We start from the raw sequence: 23,188 nt of genomic DNA on the forward strand, positions 1-23,188 counted from the left end.
TGTTTTACATCGGAGTTGCTTGCTGAACATACTGAGTATGTGTGCAAATCAATGAGAGAGATGCAGGAAAGGTACATGCGGATTGCCCAGCATGCATCATATCAAGAGTCGTAAGACCTCAGATCCTTTTGTTGCTCTCCCTGCGGCTGAACTCATCAGCTGACTAGGTTAGAAGAGGCAGGGCAGCAGGAGGGATGTAGAAGGCCTAGTACAGTGACGGGGAATTTCTTGTTATCCAGCCATTGTTGGACTCCATCTCCCATGAGCCCCGGCTAGCATAGCCAATCGGCAGGGATGGCGGCAGGTGGAATCCATAAAACGTTGGGGGTGCACCATTTCCCTTCCCATAAGCCCCAGACAACATGGTAAATGGTGAGGGCTCATGAGAGATGTAGACTAGCAACATCTGGAAAGCAACATCTGAATAGCACTTGAAACTGCCTATGTCTCCCACCTCCTCAGTTCTGGGAAAGACATTTCTGGGTGCTTTCCATGGTAATTCATTTTCCTTCTCATTTCACTTTTATCAGTACATGGGACAGCATGGCACTCCCCACATCTTTCTGAGTCATGTTTTTGCATCCATGGTATCCCAAGGGGGCGGTGCATATTTGAAAGCCCCGGTTTTGTTCAAGCATAAACCCCCCTCTTTCTCCATGCTTCCCATGTTACATCTCACTGGGTCAGCCTTTGTTTCCACAAGGTTCCTTGGAGGCAGGGCCAGCCTAACCATGAGGCAAGTTGACATACCGTATTTTTTGCTCTATAAGACTCACTTTTTCCCTCCTAAAAAGTAAGGGGAAATGTGTGTGCGTCTTTTGGAGCGAATGCAGGCTGTGCAGCTATCCCAGAAGCCAGAACAGCAAGAGGGATTGCTGCTTTCACTGCGCAGCGGTCCCTCTTGATGTTCTGGCTTCTGAGATTCAGAATATTTTTTTTCTTGTTTTCCTCCTCCAAAAACTAGGTGCGTCTTGTGGTCTGGTGTGTCTTATAGAGCGAAAAATACGGTAACTGCCTCAGGTAGCAGGATCCATAAAGGCAACAGATACCAATGTATATATTAGTTCCTCCTTTGTTCCTGATGTAACAACAACAACAACAACAACAACAACAACAACAACAACAACAACTTATTATTTCTACCCCGCCCATCTGGCTGGGTTTCCCCAGCCACTCTGGGTGGCTTTCAACAGAACCCTAAAAACAGAATAAAACTTCAAACATTAAAAACTTCCCTGAACAGGGCTGCCTTCAGGTGTCTTCTAAACGTCAGATAGTTGTTTATTTCCTTGACATCTGATGGGAGGGTGTTCCACAGGGTGGGTGCCACTACTGAGAAGGCCCTCTGCCTGGTTCCTTGTAACCTCACTTCTCACAGTGAGGGAACCGCCAGAAGGCCCTCAGAGCTGGACCTCAGCTGAATGATGGGGGTAGAGATGCTCCTTCAGGTATACTGGGCCGAGGCCATTTAGGGCTTTAAAGGTCAGCACCAACACTTTGAATTGTGCTCAGAAACGTACTGGGAGCCAATGTAGGTCTTTCAGGACCAGTGTTATATAGTCTCAGCCGCTACTCCCAGTCACCAGTCTAGCTGCCACATTCTGGATTAGTTGCAGTTTCCAGGTCACCTTCAAAGGTAGCCCCACGAAGAGTGCGTTGCAGTAGTCCAAGCGGGAGATAACTAGAGCATGCATCACTCTGGCGAGACAGTCCACGGGCAGGTAGGGTCTCAGCCTGTGCACCAGATGGAGCTGGTAGACAGCTGCCCTGGACACAGAATTGACCTGCACCTCCATGGACAGCTGTGAGTCCAAAATGACTCCCAGGCTGTTCACCTGCTCCTTCAAGGGCACAGTTGCCCCATTCAGCACCAGATTTTCACTCACCCCTTCTTCCATGGTGTGGAGGGAACCCTGTATAGGGAAGTTTTAAAATCTTTAATGTTTTATTATGTTTTTATATATGTTGGAGGCCTCCCCGAGTTGCTGGGACAACCCAGTCAGATAGGCGGGGTATAAATAATAAAAATAGGATGTCCCTATTTTCATCAGAGAATTGTTGGAGGGTATGCACTTATGTGGGTGAGTATGGTTGCACAGCTGCAGAGACCTCCTCTAGCAGATGAAGTTGCATCAGTTACTTTATTTGGAAGAAACTGAGCACGCTCAAGGCATCCTTCCCACTTTGTAGTTTCGATTCAAAGTCTCTGATGGATTTCCCTATGCTGTTGCTAGGAAACCAAGAAGCTGTCTAACAAGGGCTGTATCGACTATGAATTATTCTTCCCCACCCCAAGAAAAGCCTGCTTTGTTATGGTAGATGTACTTTCACCGAATGTGGGATTTATTGACAGTGGCAGCGGCAAAGCTGGGTACATTTGTTTGTTTGTTTGTTTGTTTATTTAGAGGAAAAACTCGTCTCCCACGAAGCAGGGCAGATGCCTCCATATGGTTTTTTGCAAATGTCAACCAGCTTGGATCAGAGTGCCTGACACCCTCGAACCACGGAAAGTCTGTGATGCTTGCTATGCTGATTGTTCCTGGTCTAAATCGATTAGGAAGATCAGCAGAGGTAATGCAGTTCCAATCCATAACTGAAGCACTAAACCTCCACGCTGATTATGCTCCCTCTTCCTCAAGGTAGCTGTTAAGTTGTGGGCGAACATATCAGACGACACAGCGATTCTTCAAACAGCTCTTGTTTATTCACAGGCCAGAACAGAACTGAACTGAAGGGTTCAGCCAGCCTGCTTATATAGAGCTCCACTAGAACGCAACAGTAACCATTTTCTGTAACTATCCAATCACTGAACGTCACTTTCAATCCCTTATTTGCATATGTGGACCTAAGTGAAAACTATCTACAGTATCCCCCTGCTGGCCCAGGGTGAGAACTTCAGTACATAACAGTAGCTTCCTCTCCTTAACCTCCAGGTTAGTGCTGCAGATCAAATTTCCTCAAGACTCTCTGCGACATTATGCCAAGAGGATCTACGACAGTGAAACCTGCCCAGATAGAACTTCAATGTGTCTGTGCTGTTGCCAACTAGGACAGGCAAGTGACTGGCAGGATGGACTCTCAGTTTCATGGTGGAGAGCATATTGCAACTGAGCCCTGGCTGGCAGAATAATATTTCTTTTCTCCCAGCAAAAGCAAACAATAGGGAGAGATGGGCCCGTGCATTTTGGTTCTTGTTTTCCAATCTTAATTTCAGTTTGGCACATTTCTACTTCAGGTTGTGATTATATATGTATTTTTAAGTCATCACACAAAAACTTCCTTAGCATTTTAGTGTGCATATGTCCTAATGTACACATTTTCGTATGCGCCTTTCCTATGCACACATATTTCTGCAAGCAATTATCCTTCACATAATGCATCCTGTATGTTCTTTTCACTGCTAATTTTTATGCACACTAAAGATACGCACATTTTGTAGGCAAATGTTGTACACTTGTTTTGCTAGAAAGCAACACAAAACTCACAAGCATGAATTTCAAAGGGCTGCTGTGTTGTGATTCGTATATTGTTTTGCGAAGTGCAAATTGGGTAGGTTCACGTTTTAATGATTTTCTCCTTATCTCTAATTAGCAGTGTCTTTTTTGGCTCTACTGCTATCCAAGATAAGCAACCACCCATGGGAGGTCATCACCAGGTTCCCACTACACATCACTGAGGATGAGGCCAGAGAAAGTGACTCTTGTTTCTGACTGGGTTGCTCCAGCTGCTCTGGGTGGCTTGCCTGTGCTGGCAGGGGCTGATGGGAGTTGTAGTTTTAATCATCTGGAAGGCTCCAGGTTGTCGAAGGCTGCTCTACCTGAACAATCCCTTTGTTCAATCCTTCTGCTCAGACAATTATGGTGTCACAAGCTGGAGAGTGGGCCGCTCACCCAGGAGTTATCATTTCAAGCTGTCATGCCGAGAGATGAAGAAGCAGAACCATGAATCATTTGCCATTAGAAAGTTTCCTTTTTGCAAACGGTGGGAGTGCAACTGTTTGGCAGTTTTTTAAAAAACAGAAACTTAATTTCTGCCAAGACCAAAGTCTCACCAGCAGGTCACACAAATCACCTTGGCAAGGCATTTCTTCTGCCCACACAAAACCCAGAACAAAACAGTATATTATTATTGATCTCTGCTAAGTACTAGCACCATCTAGTGTTCCCTGAATGCCGAATAGCCCATGTACTTTGAATTCCTTCATTTGTATTTCCAAACTGTAGCTCCCCCCGCCCCATTTCCACTGTATATTACAACTTTGAAGTACCATGTTAAAAAACAGCAGCCCAAGGCATGTGTGACACATGCATCGGATACATACCAGGCCTGGTGTCATCCCCCTGGCATCCTAGGGCAGCTGTGAGGGCCCACCAGTGCTGATACCTTCTCAGGGTCCTCCACACTGGGTAGCTGTGTCTGTGAGAGTTTTTAATTTCTCACCATGTTCCCGAGTGACATTACTTCAGGCATTCCAGGGAAATTTAAATGGTGGCTCCCAGTGCTGTTGCTATCACAACTGTCAGATGAGGCTGAGAAAGCTCATCAAAGCATGAGGAGTCCCACCAAAACGTGTTTTGCTGAAGGTCCTCCATTTCAGAGCTCACCAACTCTTTGGGGCCAGTAGACACATTTGGAATTTTGAGTAGGTGATGTGAGTAAAGGTAAAGGTAAAGAGACCCCTGACCATAAGGTCCAGTCATGGCTGACTCTGGGGTTGCAGCACTCATCTCGCTTTATTGGCCGAGGGAGCTGGCGTACAGCTTCCAGGTCATGTGGCCAGCATGACTAAGCCACTTCTGGCAAAACCAGAGCAGTGCATGGAAACGCCATTTACCTTCCCGCCGGAGTGGTACCTATTTATCTACTTGCACTTTGACATGCTTTCGAGCTGCTAGGTTGGCAGGAGCAGGGACCGAGCAACGGGAGCTCACCCCATCGTGGGGATTCAAACCGCCGACCTTCTGATCGGCAAGTTCTAGGCTCTGTGGTTTAACCCACAGCGCCACCCGCATCGCGGTGATGTGAGTACCAGTCACAAAATGGCTGCGGGCGGTGGGTGGGTGAGGAGAAGAGCTGCCATGAGAAATGTCTGCTACCTCTAAAAGGGCAAGAAAAGAGCCAGGATCACAAAGTGTGCCTGCCCACTCATCAGCCCCTACTACAGTAACATAACCTACCACCATACTGTCCTGTGCAGAGGAGCTCTTTCCACCTCTCCTCCTCTGGGTGGCAGGGTGGACATCCATTTGTGGCAAATGTGACCATGTTCAAAGGGTGATGTTCAATATAGGAGAGTGCGAACAGGAGCAGAGTTGGAAGAACATCTCCTCACTTTTACCAAACAGGACAAGAACTTGACTGTGGATTTTTCCTTCTGGGCCCTCCACACTGAAATTACCCCTTGAGCCTGAAAAAGCACCCCATGAGTCCTTATTCCCAGGGCTGGCTCACCTACGAGTCAACTTGAGGTGACCACCTCAGGTGGCAGGATCCACAAAGGCAGCAAGATCTGGCCTCAAAGGAATACATCGCCTGCTGCCGCCACCACTGCAGTAGCAGCTATGGCTGAGGAGCACTCCTTGGAGGCCAGATCTGCTGCCTCTTAAACAGCCTCCCCCCATGCCATCTCTGCAGCATCCTCTCAGTGTATAGTAAGCACTGCAGATCTCCTCCCAGCCCTCAGGAGAAAATGGCAGGGCAGGGCTGCCCTCTGGGGCCTCTTGAGGTTTAATTCAGACCCTTTCCCACTAAATCAAGGCAAAAATTTATTTAATTCACCACCTCCTGTTGCCAGTGGAGATCTCCACTGCTCCCTTCTTCTCTGGAGTGAGGTAGTACCATTTTGTGGTTTGCTTCAGGTGGCAAAATATCTTGGACTGACCCTGCCTTCTACATAGATGTATATTCTCATGCCCTTGGATTAATCATTACTCTTAAGTAATCTATCCTCTAATCCTCCATACACTTTTCTTATCCAGTTTTGAGCTGTGATGAGCCAGTGATGTGCCAGTCTGCCAGTGCTGCAAATTCCATGCATCCATTTAGGCTTGGCATTTAAAAGGCTATTTGTTTTTCTTGGCTTTAAACCTGTTGCCTGTAATCCTGGTATAAGCTTGCAAATAAACCAGATCAGCTTTACTTTCTCCAGCCCGGGAAAGGGTGAAGAAGGTATTCCCTGTTTGCTTTTTCGCTTTGATCAGCATCATCCTAGATGAGTCATCTGCACTGGCAAGACATCAGTCAGAATTATAATTGTCAGTGATAATACCCCCTACGCTGCGATGCAGATGGTGGAACAGCTAACTAGTGTTGGCCAAATTCTATTTTCATTAAAGTTAAAAGGAGTTGCATTATGTACTTCCCCAGGATCATATGAAACCTTTAGCCATAATACGACTTACCCATGCAAAGCTTTGGTTTGGAGAGATGCAAATTAAAGAACAGAACAACAAACAGAGCATATAATGAAAGGCTGAGAAACCTGGCAATTTTCACTGACTGTGAAGACAATTAAGGCAGGACATAGGAACAGAGATGAGCTGGCCACAGCTATACACACTCTGGTAGGATCTGGTCTGGGCTACTTCAGTGCCTCATATGCAGGGCCTGTCTTTGAAGATTGTCAGGAAAGTGCAATTAGTTCAAAATACAGCTGCAGCAGGGCTATTTGCAACTGGTTCCATCCCTGTCTATTTCTTAATGCAAAACAATGACTGAAATGGTTTGAGGCCCAGGTTACATAAGCCACCCCACCTCCCCTGTGAACCCACTTTGGTATTTAACAGAATGCTTGCTCTCTTCCCCACTGCCAAGTCTGATGGAGACTTGAATGCAAACATCATTTGCATTATTTAACTCTTGAGAGTCCCATGGACTGCAAGAACCTATCCATTCTTAAGGAAATCAGCTCTGAGGGCTCACTGGAAAGACAGATCCTGAAGCTGAGACTCCAATACTTTGGCCACCTCGTGAGAAGAGAAGACTCCCTGGAAAAGACCCTGATGTTGGGAAAGATGGAGGGCACAAGGAGAAGGGGACAACAGAGGACGAGATGGTTGGACAGTGCTCTCGAAGCTACCAGCATGTGTCTGACCAAACTGCGGGAGGCAGTGGAAGACAGGAGAGCCTGGCATGCTCTGGTCCATGGGGTCACGAAGAGTCGGACACGACTAAACAACAACAACATTTAATTTTATTCATTGAAACTGAATTATACCAATGCACTAATTACTGGCTTCAGGCTATACTGTATGGTGGAGGGATCTATGATCTATAGTCTTTTCACTGAAGAGCCATGCTTTCTGAATATCCCAGTCTTCCTGGCAGGGCTTTTAACTGCAGCAGGGCTGCAGCAGGATAGTCCAAAGCAGCTATTTGGCCCTGCAGGCCAATACTTTGACAGGTGGGTGGGCAACCCACCTTTGGTCACATGACATCATTAGGATGGCAGATGATTGACAGATGGGTTGTCTTGCCCACCTGCCAAAATCTTTTAGAGCAGGTCAAATAAAAATATCACACAACTTTCATTCCCAAAGTAGCCCTAAAACTGATTGTAGGATCCAACTCCCAGGGGCCGCCAGGTTGATGGGCATTGCCATTCAAATGTTGTCTGTGTGCATGTGATCATGTGATCAATTATGTGGGGCTTACCTGTGCCCCCACAATATTTTATTCAAACACATTAATGTCATGCCATGTCGTGCTTAGACACTCAACTCCACCCAGTCTTTTATGCCTCAACCCCAAAGGCCAGCAAATTCCCTAAAAGTTATACTGGAAGCAGGTGTCTTGCTTTCAGGGCTGAATGGTTGGGCAAGGCAGGTGGAAATAGGCATCTCTAGATGGCAAACATTGAAACTAGTGTTGCCACACCAAGAGCATCTCAGACCCTGAGATTTCAGAGCCCACATCATGGAGACCCCTGGTGATGTCACAATGTTGGGTCCTGGAGATGGAGGTTAATTGGTAGAAGGCAATGGGGCAGTGAAGATCCTCAGCCCTGAGTGCTTATGCTATAATTTGCATCCAGCTCCTGCCAAGCTGAAGCTCGCACACTGCATGCACAGTCTCCTTAATAATTTCAATTTTTTAATTAAAAGCACCCTTGCTCTCACCCACCTGGAGATTCAAGCCCTCGATCTGCCACCTGGATGGAGCCAAGCAAACCTGGAAACTTCAGGTCAGACCTGGAGGTCTGGCAATCGTAACAAAGATTCTTTCCCCACTTCAGAGGATGAAGCTATGGGCTTGCAGGAACCACCAGAGAGTGAGGGGGTATTGTTCACAATCGCAACAATCCTCACTGTGCTGGCAGTACCAGCACACAGTGGCGTAGTGTGGGTTGTCAGCACCCGAGGCAAGGTAAGTAATTTGCGCCCCCTAACCCGTGGATTTTAGTAGGGGCAGAGAGCTGCGAGTGCGAGCGCCCCCCGCAGATGTTGCGCCCGGTGCGGCCGGCCCCCCTGCACCCCCCACGCTACGCCACTGCCAGCACAGGAGGAGCCCATTCTGCCAACATCTCTTCAACCTGAGAAACTCACTCTGTGACATTCGAGTCCTGAGGATTCCAATGGAATCAGCATCATCTCCCCAGTGCCATAGGAGTCTAAGGCTAGTGAAAGGGACAAGCTCCTTTAATTAATTAGTATTTGCTTATTATTTACACTTGTATGCCACTTTGCCATATAAATATGCTCAAAGATTCACAACAGAACAACAGCAAAAGAAAAAAGAAAAAGCAAATCAATGCATTGTTACAATAACAACCCAATACTAAATTACTGCAAAACAGAACACAAAGATCCAACAAATGACTCAGTTGGATTATATGAATGTGATAATATTTTAAAGTCATCATAAAAGCCAAACTGTCCATCATACAACAAATAAAATAAGCATCCCAATGTTGCAGCAGGCCAGCAATAATATAACCACCACCAATGCCTGGCAGTAAGAGACCAAACACTACAAAAACTAACAAAGCATATGATCATTTTCATAGAGGCTAAAATTTTAAAGTGCACACTGGTCCTGGCAGTTTGATCACACAAAGAACAAAGTGTTATGTACAGAAGTTTTCACCCTGGGCCAGCAGGGGGATACTGTAGATAGTTCAGGTCCACATATGCAAATAAGGGATCGAAAGTGACGTTCAGTGATTGGATAGTTACAGAAAGTTGTTACAGTTACGTTGTACTGGAGCTCTATATAAGCAGGCTGGCTGAACCCTTCAGTTCAGTTCTGTTCTGGCCTGTGAATAACGAAGAGCTGTTTGAAGAATCGCTGTGTCGTCTGATATGTTCACCCACAACTTAACACAAAGCATGTAATAAATCTATACAGTGGTACCTCGGGTTACAGACGCTTCAGGTTACAGACTCCACTAACCCAGAAATAGTACCTCAGGTTAAGAACTTTGCTTCAGGATGAGAACAGAAATCGCGCGGCTGTGGCTGCGTGGTGGCAGTGGGAGGCCCCATTAGCTAAAATGGTACCTCAGGTTAAGAACAGTTTCAGGTTAAGAACGGCTCTCCAGGACGAATTAAGTTCTTAACCCAAGGTACCACTGTACTGTAAAGGGCAACAAGAATTTGCAGAGGCTAAAAGATAAAATGCACATATTTCCTACAGGAGCGTCTCCCACTTGGGGAAGTGGGGCATTGTCAGGGAACTGCCATCGGAAGGAAGGGAAGTGAAAGGGCTCACACAGGTTGGGAGAGACTCAGCAGCTGAAGAGGGAACCAGTAGGGGGAGAGGAGCTGAGCTGAGGGAAAGGGAGCTGGAGGGATGGCTCAGAGACACTTCCAGCGAAAACAGTGGGGAGGTTTCAGGACCTCCTGTAGGGACACCCACTCCTCGCCGGAAACTGTCATGCAGAGAGTCCAGAAGACGTGTTTCCGTTAAGGAGCTTTTATGTTGGAAGCGATTCCGAAAGCAACCACTGTCGGAATCTGCCAGCGACTGACGGAGCCATGTTTAAGGGGCTCCGTTACAGACAGAGGTTTGCAAACTTGACCAAACTCTGAGGGACTTGGATTTTACACACAAGCAGCTCATCGTCCCATCACAGCATTCCGACAGTCTCCGTGAGCAGCTTGTGCAGGAGAAGGCATCATGAGCAACCCAGCCGGAACCGGAGAAGCAGGAGCTGGAGCGGGTCCAAGCCTGGAAGAAAGGTACCGGGTGTTGGAGGTCCAGCTAGCGCTGCAGACGGCGAGGCTTGAGGAGAGGAGGGCTCAGGATGCAGACAAAAAGGGGAAAGACACCCAGCTCGCCAGAAAGGTACCAGGATTGGTGCAGAAGTTTGGGGGGGAGCCCAAAGACTATCATGGCTTTCGGACAGAGATGCAATATGCCCTCAATCTGCAGTTTGATGAATTCCCTGACGAGGAATCACGAGTGGCTTTCGTGATTGGGCATCTTGAAAAGGGGGCGAGAGACTGGGTTAGACCCCTGATGGCAGCGAATAGTGACGTCCTAAAGGACACGATGAAGTTCTTTCGCGCCATGGATCTGATGTTTTCCAGCGATATTGAACAGGGAGTGGTGCGCAGACAGTTAATGGCTTGCAAACAGGGGAGCCGATCTGTCCGTGAGTACTGGACTGAGTTCACCATGTTGATCCATAAATTGGGGTGGGATCTATCGGCGGAACCCATTCAAATGCTCTTTGAAGAAGGGCTTTCTTCGGCTGTGAAAGACGAACTTTCCCGGGCGCCCAGGGCGGAGTCTATGGACCAGCTGACCAAATCAGCGCTGACCATAGGAGCGCGCCAGGAGGCGAGAGCATTGGAGAGGCGGGAAGGGAAGGGGGAACGTTGGAAGGAGTTCCGCATTCCAGACATTCCAGAGCCAACTTTCCCGCCGGCAGAGCCGATGGAAATCGGAACAGCGCGCGCACGCGCAGTTTCAAAGCCCAGTGAGGGGGGAAAGAAGGAGGGAAAAGGCGCCCGGAAATGCTATCTCTGCCAACAGCCAGGTCACTTTGCCAGAGTCTGCCCCCAGAGGAAGGAATGGCAAGGGATGGTAGGAGCTGTGGAGGGAAGAGAGGAAGAAATACCGGAGCAAGTAAAAGCCAACGCCTGGCTGCCACCGTCGGGGCACAGCAGCCAGGCCAAAGAGCAGTGAAAGTGCCCACGCCAGAACCTCCTAAACCCGCCCTAGTGATAGAAGTGGCGCTAGAGCTGCCAAACGGACACCCTCTAAAGATAAAGGCGCTGTTGGACTCAGGCAGCTCCTGCAATTTCATGAGCAAAGAGTTTGCAGCTGAACACCAGATACAGACGATCCCTTTAAGCAACCCCCTGCAGGTGACCACGATCGATGGCAGGGAGCTGTTGGGAGGAGAAGTCAGCTTGCAGACCGTCCCAATGATAATGAAGGTGGCAAGGCACACCGAACTGATAGCGTTTAATGTGGCCACCTTGGGAGGAGCTCCCATTATATTGGGGATGAGCTGGCTAGCGTTACATGATCCGCTGGTGGGCTGGCATCAGAGAGTGGTTTCTTTTGGTTCAGCACATTGCTTAGAACACTGCAAAGAGGGAAAGGGTTTGGCAGGGGCCCAAGCCACCCTAGCAGGGACTGAAGTAACGGAGAACGTGAAGGTACCACGACAATACGCAGATCTCCGCGACGTCTTCAGCGAAAGGGAAGCTGACCAACTACCTCCGCATAGACCCTTTGACTGTCAAATCAATTTACTCCCTGGGGCACAGCTCCCTGTAGGCAAGCTGTACGCCATGTCAGACAGAGAGATGCAGGAGCTAAGAGAGTTCATTGACAAGAACCTGAAGAGAGGGTTCATCAGAGAGTCCAGGGCGGTGGGGGGCAGCCCAGTGTTTTTTGTGGATAAAAAAAACACGAACAAGCCGAGGCTGGTGTGTGACTTCAGGGCCTTAAATGCAGTGTCAGAACCAGTGGCTTTCCCTATGCCCAGGATTGACGACATTTTGACAAGGGTGCGGAAGGGAAAGATTTTCACAAAGCTAGACTTAAGGGGGAGGGTACTCAAGCAGTTGCACGACAGCCCCACGGCGGGGCATTTTGGACAACACAAAACCATGTGGTTGGTCACCAGGGAATTTTGGTGGCCTAAGGTGAGGGAAGATGTACGGGAGTATGTAAGAGGGTGTGAGCAATGCCAGCGAGCCAAAGGGGAGAGGCGGGCACCGGCGGGGCTATTAGAACCCTTACCAACCCCAGAACGACCTTGGGAGGCAGTGTCGATAGATTTTATGACTGATCTGCCGAAGTCCAAGGGGAAAACAGCCATCATGGTGGTGGTAGACCTACTAACAAAGATGTGCCACTTTGTAGCCTGCTCGCATGCAGTCACGGCGGAAGAGACAGCGAAGTTATTTGTAGAACACATTTTTAGGTTGCACGGGGTGCCATTGAGGGTGGTCTCAGACCGAGGAAAACAATTTACTTCCAGGTTCTGGAGGAAGCTCATGAGCTTACTGCAGGTGGAGGTCAACTTTTCGACTGCCCGGCACCCTGAAACCAACGGGCAGGCGGAAAGAGCAAACGGGGTCCTCCAGCAATACCTGAGGTGTTATGTCAATGACAGAGAGAATGACTGGGTAGAAAAGTTGGCGCTGGCGGAATTTGCCTACAACAATGCCGAGAATGTGTCCACAGGGATGAGCCCCTTCTTGGCTAATTATGGGTGTCATCCCAGGGCTTTCCCAGGGGGAGAAGGGGAGAGATGGGGCGTCCCGGCAGCCGAGCATTTTGTAGAAGAAATGGAAGCAATCCATCGTCAGCTCCAACTCAACTTAGAAAGGGCGAAGGAAGAATACAAGAGGCAGGCAGACAAGAACCGAAGGGAAGGTGAAACCATAAGGGTGGGAGATAGGGTGTGGCTGTCAACCCAAGGGTTGCCGTTCAAAGGAGGTTGTAAGAAATTAAGACCCAGGAGATTGGGTCCCTTTGAGGTCATTCAACAGGTCAACCCAGTGGCTTTCAGGCTCCGGTTACCCAACCACATGAAACTGCACCCAGTATTTCACAGGTCGTTACGGTCACCGTATGAGGGGGGACGAGAAGGGATGGCCACTCGGGGACCGGTCATAGAAGAAAGGGAATGCAGCAGCCATGTGGCAGAAATCCTCGACGCCAGGTGGAAGGGGGATCAGGTGGAGTATTTGGTAGCGTGGGAAGGAGAACCGGAGTCAGAAAACACTTGGGTAATGGCAGAAGATATCAATGACGAGGTATTGATAGAAACGTTCCATCAAAGGTTCCCAAGGAAACCTCAGCCTGTGGAGAGGTTCCGGAGGGAATACTTTGGGACCACCGATGAGGAGGAGGAGTTGGAAGGATTCTCGGAATCGGAAGGGGAAGGGGAGATGGACTCTGAGGAGGAGGAGTACTTCGAGACCAGGAACCGCAACAGGTGGAGAGAAGTGTTCGGGACATCGGAAGATGAAGGAAGTTCATTCCGGGGTTTTGCCTCCTCACCGCCCGTAGAGGAGGGGGCGAGAGGGGATGAAGGGGGCCCTGGAGGGGAGGTGGATGTCAGGGAACTGCCATCGGAAGGAAGGGAAGTGAAAGGGCTCACACAGGTTGGGAGAGACTCAGCAGCTGAAGAGGGAACCAGTAGGGGGAGAGGAGCTGAGCTGAGGGAAAGGGAGCTGGAGGGATGGCTCAGAGACACTTCCAGCGAAAACAGTGGGGAGGTTTCAGGACCTCCTGTAGGGACACCCACTCCTCGCCGGAAACTGTCACGCAGAGAGTCCAGAAGACGTGTTTCCGTTAAGGAGCTTTTATGTTGGAAGCGATTCCGAAAGCAACCACTGTCGGAATCTGCCAGCGACTGACGGAGCCATGTTTAAGGGGCTCCGTTACAGACAGAGGTTTGCAAACTTGACCAAACTCTGAGGGACTTGGATTTTACACACAAGCAGCTCATCGTCCCATCACAGGCATGTAGGCCCAGGACACATGCAGGTGGTTGTTTAACTGTCAATGTGTACAGCAACATGCAACTGAAACATTAATAGCACACCTGCAGTGGATTAAGGTCACATTCACACCATACATTTAAAATACAGTGATGCCACTTTAAACAGTCATGGCTGCCCCAGAGTTCCCAGGGAAGAGGGGTTGCTCGTTCTAGCGTTCTGGAAATTGTAGCTCTGTGAGGGGAGAAGGGGTCTCGTAACAACTCTCAGCACCCTTAAACAAACTATAGTTTCCAGAATTCTTTGGGAGAAGCCATGGCTGTGTGAGAGTGTGAAACAACAGGGCAAGCTCCTCCTCTTACCCATTTTTCATTTTTACACTCTTAAAGTTGTTTACATTCAGGTAGCTCTGCTAAACCTTTGCTCGGTTTCGCCCCCACGAAAACCACAACCTAAAAAGTGATGTCTTTAATATTATAGGAATCTGTAAATACCTGCTCAAAGAAAATGATGTTATTGCAATGATGGGGTTGTGTCCCCCCCCTACTTATTCTTGCATGGGTGACCTTTTATTCCTCCTTAAACCTCGTCCTTTTGTCCTCTTCAGAGATTTTAAAAATATCTTGACACCTTTTTGTTGGAGGTAAACCACCATTTAATAAGAATTTTTTTAAAAAGCCACCTACAACCTGTCAGACTCCTGGCAAGTGTTGAGAGTTAAACTAGCAATTTCAACAACCTTTGCAGATTTTGATGCCTCAGCTAAATGTGCTGGTGGCTTTTTCCCTGGCCTGGCTCTGGAAAAAAAAATTAGGAGTCCTTAACAATCTGCCTCAGGGGAAAAAACACAACAACATTATTTATTTATCTATTTATTTAATGAATATCCTGCGTTTCCTCCTAAAAGGAACCAGGGCTGCAAATAACAAACAATAACATCTTTAAAAACAATTGCAATTCAGATGCACAGTGTGAAAGATCTCTAATCAAAAGACTTATTGGAAGAGGAAAGCTTTCGACAGGTGCTTTTCCAAAGCCCCAAACTAAAATCTCAGCTGGAGAAAAATCCTGGCTTCCCTCTTTGAGACAAGAACTCAATCTCTCATGGGTCACTAGACACAAAAACGGCATCCTGATGTGCAGTGCAATACAGAGCCAGCACACCCACTCATGAGGACTCCAGGTTACTGAGCAGGGAAAGATGATGGAGAAGGGGGGAACCTGCCTCTATCTCTTTCTCATACACACTTTTCTTTCTTAACTTATCAGGGTACATCAGAGTGGATGGTGCAGGGTATATGCTCAGTGTGTGTCTTTCTGTTTCTGTAACCTGAGATGGGGAAGGACATGAACTTCAAACAAAATTATTGTGAGATGCCTCTTTTTATCACATCTGCCAGGAAGGAAAAATAAATACACAACTTCCTTCAGAACAAAATTAAAACGTGGCTTCTCCCAAGAAAGCTGCAACATTGGCACACATATAACTGAAACAGCTTTTCTCGTAAAAGCCCTTGCCTCTTCTAGCCTAGGTACCTGGTCAATCCTTGCTGTGTGAACATGGTCCACAACCTGCTCCAGGGTTGTCCACAATTCGGAACCATCGGTTGCAGTGGTGCTTGAGCTTGCGAATTGTGTTGGACCGTCATGACTTCATCATTGTTTAATTAGTTTTCAAACTGGTGTTCTCAGAAATGGGGGGGGGGGAGTCCCATTCCACCTGGACTTCCCCTCCTGCCTCCCTTTACCCACGCTCCCTATTAATCAGAATTTTGATTAATTGTTGCATCGTGGTTTTCTTTAATCTGCATATATACTGTGTGTGTGTGTGTGTGTGTGTGAGAGAGAGAGAGAGAGAGAGAGAGAGAGAGAGAGAGAGACTTGTTGACTGTTAAGTTGTGGGTGAACATATCAGACGACACAGCGATTCTTCAAACAGCTCTTATTTATTCACAGGCCAGAACAGAACTAACTGAAGGGTTCAGTCAGCCTGCTTATATAGAGCTCCAGTACAACGTAACTGTAACAATTTTCTAAAACTATCCAATCACTGACTGTCACTTTCGATCCCTTATTTGCATAACTATCTACAGTATCCCCCTACTGGCCCAGGGTGAGAACTTCAGTACATAACATTGACCACCTTGGAATAATTTCTATCTTGAAAGGCAGACTAGAAATACTTGCAACAAATGCATAAAATAAACATATTGCCATAATACAGGAGCCAACAGTTGTGGTAACCTTTCTAATTTATTTATTATTATTTTTCACTCCAAGTCCCTTTTGATGATGCTACCTGAGGCTGATGGGAGTTGGAGTCCAACAGCATTCAGGAGGACTGTCCATGCCATAAAAGGATATAACATGGAACAGCGTATCATCCTAAAGAGGCATATTAGGGGTGAAGGCGTTGCCTAAGGCAAGCTGGACCCAATCTGAATAAGTCTCCAAAGCAGGCAGGGAGAACCTGTGATGATGTTGGACTTGAAGTATCCCCATCCCTGACAACTGGCAATGCTGGCTGATGGGAGCTGAGGTCCAATAATCAGTCAGTATGGGGTCCAGTAATATCTGGAAGGCCACAAGTTTCCCTGTTTTAGAGCCCTGCATATTGATAGCTAATGCTGTTGCACTGGAACTGAGCTGATAAATTAATCATCTCATATTAGTTAACGACCAAGCTATATAGTTCTACAATAGCGGCAAAACTCACAACAAGGCCTTTGCAATAGTGGAAATAAATTTAATAAATTCTACAATTTAATAAACCCAGGGCAGTTTAGGAGAATTTCCAGAGCAAGCTCTGGGCTCCAACTCTGTCTTCTTCTGCCCTCTCCCAGTCCTGGGCCCAAACCTTGACCACAGCCATTCATACCGTGCTCAGATGTTCATCAGGGAGCCTGTATTAACCGCCCAGTTGTGTTATCAGGAAATTAGCCCTCAGCCAGTGGAAACGTGCGCTGCCAAGTATAACACTCTTAAGTAAATATGGAAACAGAGATCATTGTTTATGGTCCACCTATTCACCCATCCGAGTTACAATGCCTTGCGGCTTCCAAAATGCTGGGAAGCTGGAGGTTAAAAGTACAGAGATTATACTTTTTGTTGTTCTTGCTCTTTCTGCTCTCAAGAAAGCCACATGCTGGATCAAACTCTCATTGAACTCTGAGCATCTCTGCATGAACTTCACCAATCATGGCTGTACATTGTTGTTGTTGTTGTTGTTGTTGTTATAATATTAAGATACCTGAACTCACTCAGGCCTTTCTGAAGGAAAGGTTGGGTTTGGGGGCTCTGGGTCAACTGCTCTCATTGGGAGGAAACTCAAAAACAAGGAGGACACTACAGTAAGAGTCAGCCAACAGTCCAGATACCTTCTGGACGTGGAATGGAGAAGGTGCCATCTTGTCCTTTTGAAGGAGCATATTACAATATAATTGTTCTATTATTGAAGGACATGCTTAAATGTTATATTGCAAATGGGCCTCTCGGAATGTCTAGCTTGGGCAGATAGAGATAAGGAACAAGGATTTCTTGTAATACCAGGATGAGGGAGGTTGCAGGAAGGAGGGAGAGAAGACCAAGACCTTATATGGTAATAGGAACTTATTATAAGTTTCGATTTCCCAGAAATCAGGTGACTTACAAGAAATCAGGTGACTTACAAGAGATCAGGTGGTATTATATTTTGCAAATCTATATAAAGGGGCGCACCCTGACTACTGTGTACAGGTTGCGTACTGATCGCCCTGTGCCTTTGTTCTGCATATGCACTTCAAATAAAAATCCTGTTAATAACCTGCAAGAGCGTTTTGCCGCTTTGTGTGAATCTGTGCTTCAGAGACCCAAATAGCAGATATGTGTGGTCCTTCACTTTGCCTCAGGTAGAAAAATATATTGGGTCAGCCCTGCTTACCCTCCATCCTTTTAAAAATGCAGCTTCTTAAATATTGGAAAACTGTGATCAACTTAGACTGTCCAAAATGAATACGCAAACCTGGAATTGATTTAGAGTCCCATCCTGAAAATATGTATGCAATGCAGGGCTCTCTGAGTGATCTTAGCAGGTGTGTACGAAGCAAATCAGTAAATCAGAGAAGCTTTGCAGCTCTCCGCTTGCCTGCCTGTCTTCATAAAGGTTTCACCAGCTTCTCTGCTTAGTCATTGATTTGCAGAGCCAAGAGTTTCAGAAAGACCCTTAGCCATTTCCATGGAGTGGAAGCTCTATTTTTAACCTTATCCTATGCACAGTGCCTGAAAACAAATGGCACTTCAGGTTGTTGTCTGGTTTTGGTCATATTCCGCCAAACCTCACTGAGTCTTCATTTGCTCCTAGAGTGGTTCCTCAGGTTAAGTACTTAATTCGTTCCGGAGGTCCGTTCTTAACCTGAAACAGTTCTTAACCTGAGGTACCACTTTAGCTAATGGGGCCTCCTGCTGCTGCCGCGCCGCCGGAGCACGATTTCTGTTCTCATCCTGAAGCAAAGTTCTTAACCTGAAGCACTATTTCTGGGTTAGCGGAGTCTGTAACCTGAAGCGTATGTAACCTGAAGCGTATGTAACCTGAGGTACCACTGTATTTGAAAGCTAGCCACACATATCCGCTCATGAGAAATTGTTATGAATGAGAAACTTGTGATTTACTTAAGAGCGCATGGCACCTTTCCAAAATGAGCCAACCCAGCCAGCTGCAATCCTAGTTTATTTTCTGTTTGTTTCTTTATTACATTGATTTCCTACATTTTCTCCAAGGATCTTAAGGTGGTGTGCATGGTTCCCATTCTGCCTGTGCATCTTCACAACAACCCTGTTAGGTAGCTTAGGCTGAGAGGTGATGATCTAATGAACTTACTCAATGAGGAAAGTTTTTTCCTGGTGCTTAAAAGTACAACCAGATTTAGGGCTGACTCGCTGCTGTCTAGTAAAACAATAGGGAGACCAAGTTTAGAAGATGGTTTGAATAAACCACTAATATTATGAAGGCACCCATCTCCATAAGCATTGACAGTGGTCAGTGATCAAGATGGAACGCAGAGGACATAATTGCTGGGATTCTGGCACACAAACATCCAGCTGCTTCTTTGAAGGAATGTTGTTATTTTTCCTGTATTGGAGCAGGAAGATGACTCACTGGAACAATTTCATTTCCAAGCTGCATAACTCCTGAGCATGGCAGACTTCCCTTCATAGACACCATCGTTCCTGAGATCCATGATGAGAGGAGGGAAAGTTAAAAGAAGAAATATAATTTGTTGAGTGGATAATATACAGGCTACAGCACTGTGCAAACAGCCATTGGTTTTCCTGTAATCTCCTGGTCTGAATAGCTCATGGCTGCAATCCCCAAACAGCTGCTTGACTACCTACCTACATTCTGCACAGAATTTGTTTTTTTTAAAAACAACAACAAAGAGTTGTTGTTGACATTTTCTGTGGATAAGCTGCCCCCATGTAAAAGGAGAGAGGCACAATCTATGATTACAGTGGAGAGATGGCTCTAAAAACAAAGACGTAAAGATACAGCCCCAAGGAATGGTTGATAAAATTACTGGACTTAGCTATGATGGCAAAGTTAACGTGTTTAATTAGAGAAAAATCATTACTAGCATTTATTAAGGATTGGAAACTTCTTATTGACTTTTTGGTGAAAGAGAAAATGAACTTGCAATATCTGGATTTGAAGACTGAAAAAATATTGTCTTATATAAAATAGTTGTATGTGTGTGTATGAATGAATAGTACATTTAGCTGCAGGACAAAGAACCGGAGGACTTTTGATCTTTTTCCATTTCTCTCTCTCCCCCCCCCCCAATTCATTCCCCCCCTCCCTCTCTTTCCCTTTTCCCATCTTTCTGCCTCTATTCTTCTTTAGATTAGATTTTAGAAGTGTTTATTTTACTCTGGCGTATTATAAAATGACACGTTGTATTGGGTATGAACTTTTGTATATCTTTGGACAAGTTATCAATAAATACTGATATTATAAAAGGGATGGGGGCATTTTTTTTTTGCCAAGAGTCTCATTGAAAATCAATTTTTCTTGATTTTACCGTTTTATCTTTTGTAAACGGCTTTGAGGGCTTTTTTTACAATCAAGCAGTGTATACATTTTATGAAACAAGAAAATGAACAAAATCACACTAGTGGAAAGCTGTCAGGGGTCACATTCCAGTAGTGAGTGGGTCCAGCCCCCATTGTGGGCAGATCCAGACCAACATACAATCACACACCTTTCACATGCACACAAATATAAAACCACACCTATTTTCCATGGAAACAGAAGCATACAGGTCTTAATGACTCCACTCAAGTTTCACTTTCATTTTCTTCACAGACATTTTTCTTTGACAGTTTGGGGAGGGGGAACCAACCATCTAACATTCTTTATCTCTCCTAGCTCTGCAAAAGTACTCCAGTATCCCAGCAGAACACAAACAAGGCCAGTGTGCTGCGGAACTGCAAGCCCCGTCTTACAGTTATTTATGACTTCAAAATACAGTTGCATTTCTTTACAAAAAAAAAAAAAAATACAGTTGCATTTTGAAAAACTGTGTCCATGAAGTTGCAAAACACATGGGCTCTATTTTACAGATTTGCAAGAAGTGCAAGGCTGGATCTACACTGACCTTTTTAACATTATCAGAACGATGTTAGATATATTGTTCTAAAACGTCACAGGGCATACTGGTAAATTAAAAATGTTCCTTACCTTGTTTTGTCCGTCCAAACACAGTTTCCCTACTGCTGGTTCCTGGTTGCTCTGCAGTGCCTTCTGGTGTCACATTTTAATCAAGCATTATTAATGTTACAAGCAAAACGTAATGTGTCTATCTACGTTATGAAAATCATTCTTTAACCCTTCCTTAACTTCATAAACCATGAGTGTAGATCCGCCCCAAATCTGCAGCTATTTCCCAGAATCCAAGACCAGGGAGAAGAGTCGGTGGAAGAAGATTGGAAGAAATTTAAAGACTATTTACAGAAATATTGCAAAATTAATGAATGTTAGAATGATGTTGGATTGAAGTTAAGTGGTTTCTAGCTGTAATGGTATAAAAGAATATGGAAAAATTGGATTTTTAATAGGTAAAAACTTAATGCTATAATATATTAAGATTAAAGATCAGGATAAAATAAGGAGGGAAAGGAATTGCTGAACTAATAAATTGAACTGGAATACAAAAAAGGGAGGCATGAGGAGGTCCGGGAAACAAGTAAATGAAAGATAAGTGACGAAAAGATGGAATTGTTTTTAATTTTTTTTTTGTATTTTTTCTTTTTTCATGTAATATTGTGAAAACTTTAATAAATATATATTAAAAAAAAAAAATAATCTGCAGCTATTTCCCTCTCTGCTTTAACCTTCTTGCAGAGGAAGACTCGGCAGCAGCACATTTCTCACACCAGAAAAATCCATTTCTCTCTCAGCTGCTCCCCACGGAACAGCTGCTGCTTGGGAGGACTGGATAATGCCTGCCCACAGTTGGCATAGAAAAGGGGTTACACACCCCTAATGTATATATAACATTCTGATCTGCAAATATTTGTTTGAATAAGGCTATATAGCACCGTATCAAGGCTCCAAACCCACTGCAGGGTCTGAACGTATCAGAAGATATTAGCAAATCTGCTCCACTTCCCCATGGGGAGGAGTTGCGGTGGACCGCATGGCCACCCACTCCCCTCCTGGGGCGGGGGATCCCGGCCACGCCAGAGCCTGACCAGCCAATCCACTGCCCAGGGGGCGTGGCCAGGACCATTTAAACAGAGGCGCGAGCCGGAGGACTTCCTCTTTGGCTCGTTTCCTCAATCACCTGCCCTCCCTCCGTATTTTGCAGGTTTTAGGCACTGGCCTTGCTATGGACCTCAGTTGGTCGCCGTTGAGGGGCCTGGTAGGAAATTTTCCACTTGGCAAATTGGCACTGGCCACTTGGTTTTCGCCTACCTCGTAGCAATCGTCACAACTTTGTTAGGGTTGAGGTTAGGCATTGTTTGACCTTGTGATGGGGGAGGGGAGGTGTGGCCATCACCTGCCCCTCGAAGCTTAAGGGTATTCTGTTAAAGGAATCTGGGGGTGTTGATCTTGTCTGAAGCCCGGGGTGGAGCTAGGGCCATGACAAGACCCCAACTGGAACACTAGGGGGAGCTTGAGTTGGTCTGCATCGACAGGGCTCCCCTATCCAGTGGTTTACCCTTACTGGACTTCCTGTGCATATATCCGACAGGGGTCAGATATAGTCGGGTCCATTCAATGCCTAAGCCAATAAAGTTGTGGCCAAAATTTGCCCAGTAACATTAACCTAATATCTGTGTCCTTGTGTGTGTTATTTCTCAACGAGAGGGTGGCTTCAGGGTCTCGACACACAACCATCACCCATCCATCCAGTAAGGTACTAAGGTTGTTTGTGTGCCCAGGAACCATCGTGAGACATCAGCAACTCTATGCCAGGACAAATTGTTGTGGTTGCTGTGCAATAGGCAAACACTGAGCAAGAGTCAGGAGACATGTCCAGGAGAAGCTAGGAATTAAGGATTTGATGCAATGGATAAACTAGAAATAAAATACTCCCAAAGAAGTGTATTTTGGAGCAGACAAAGAAAGTGAGAATAAAATGTTTATTTTTGCGGGGGGGGGGGTATCTCAGTGAACAAAATATAGCATTTTTCATTAAGAGTGGTTGTATATAATGTGATCACCTGTCTTTAAAATCCAAATCATTTTTTAAAAAAGAAACACACTTATTGGCACACAGGGGACTGCACGGCAGGGGACAGTGGCTAATTTGGACAGTGACAAAGAGCCCTTTGTATTTCTTGACTCAAGTGCTTTCACACCTTAATGAAAAGCTGTTTGTAATGGACAAAGCTTTGAACCAAGCCCTTGCGCATTTGCCAATGATGTTTTCTTAGAAATGTTGTAACAAAAAAACAGGAATCTACATCTTATAAAACAGCTTTATTTGCAGGCTTAATGAAGTAATTTGTTGAGTCACCTCTTCCTTCCCTTTTTGACGGTTTTCACTAGTGACCCTTACTAATTTGCATACTAATGTACTCCTGGCAGCCATATGTTATGGACAAAGAAAGCAATACACACATATTTGATAAAGTTTGATTTTTCTCCCCAAATGGTTGCAATATGACAGGTCTTCTTGAGCCTGGGAAATAATTATAAACTGGTTTTGCCTGGGGGTAAAATTTTGCTGCGTTTGCTAGGAGAAACAGTGAAGAAATTCACTCCAGCCAAACATGAAAATGGATTCATATAGCTATTA

At 45.9% G+C, this 23,188-nt stretch overlaps 1 long non-coding RNA gene across 1 annotated transcript in view; it reads right to left on the minus strand.

The window, feature by feature from the left end:
* LOC308485093 overlaps positions 1 to 20,823 on the minus strand; it is a 41,525-nt gene extending 20,702 nt beyond the window's left edge. The window contains exon 1 of the long non-coding RNA XR_013990341.1: positions 20,623 to 20,823. This is a non-coding gene — a long non-coding RNA (uncharacterized lncRNA). The remainder of the gene's footprint in view (positions 1 to 20,622) is intronic.
* Positions 20,824 to 23,188: the final 2,365 nt, after the last annotated feature.

Source organism: Podarcis pityusensis, assembly GCF_964106645.2.
Source record: "Podarcis pityusensis genome assembly, chromosome: 9".
Classification (NCBI taxonomy): Eukaryota; Metazoa; Chordata; class Lepidosauria; order Squamata; family Lacertidae; genus Podarcis; species Podarcis pityusensis.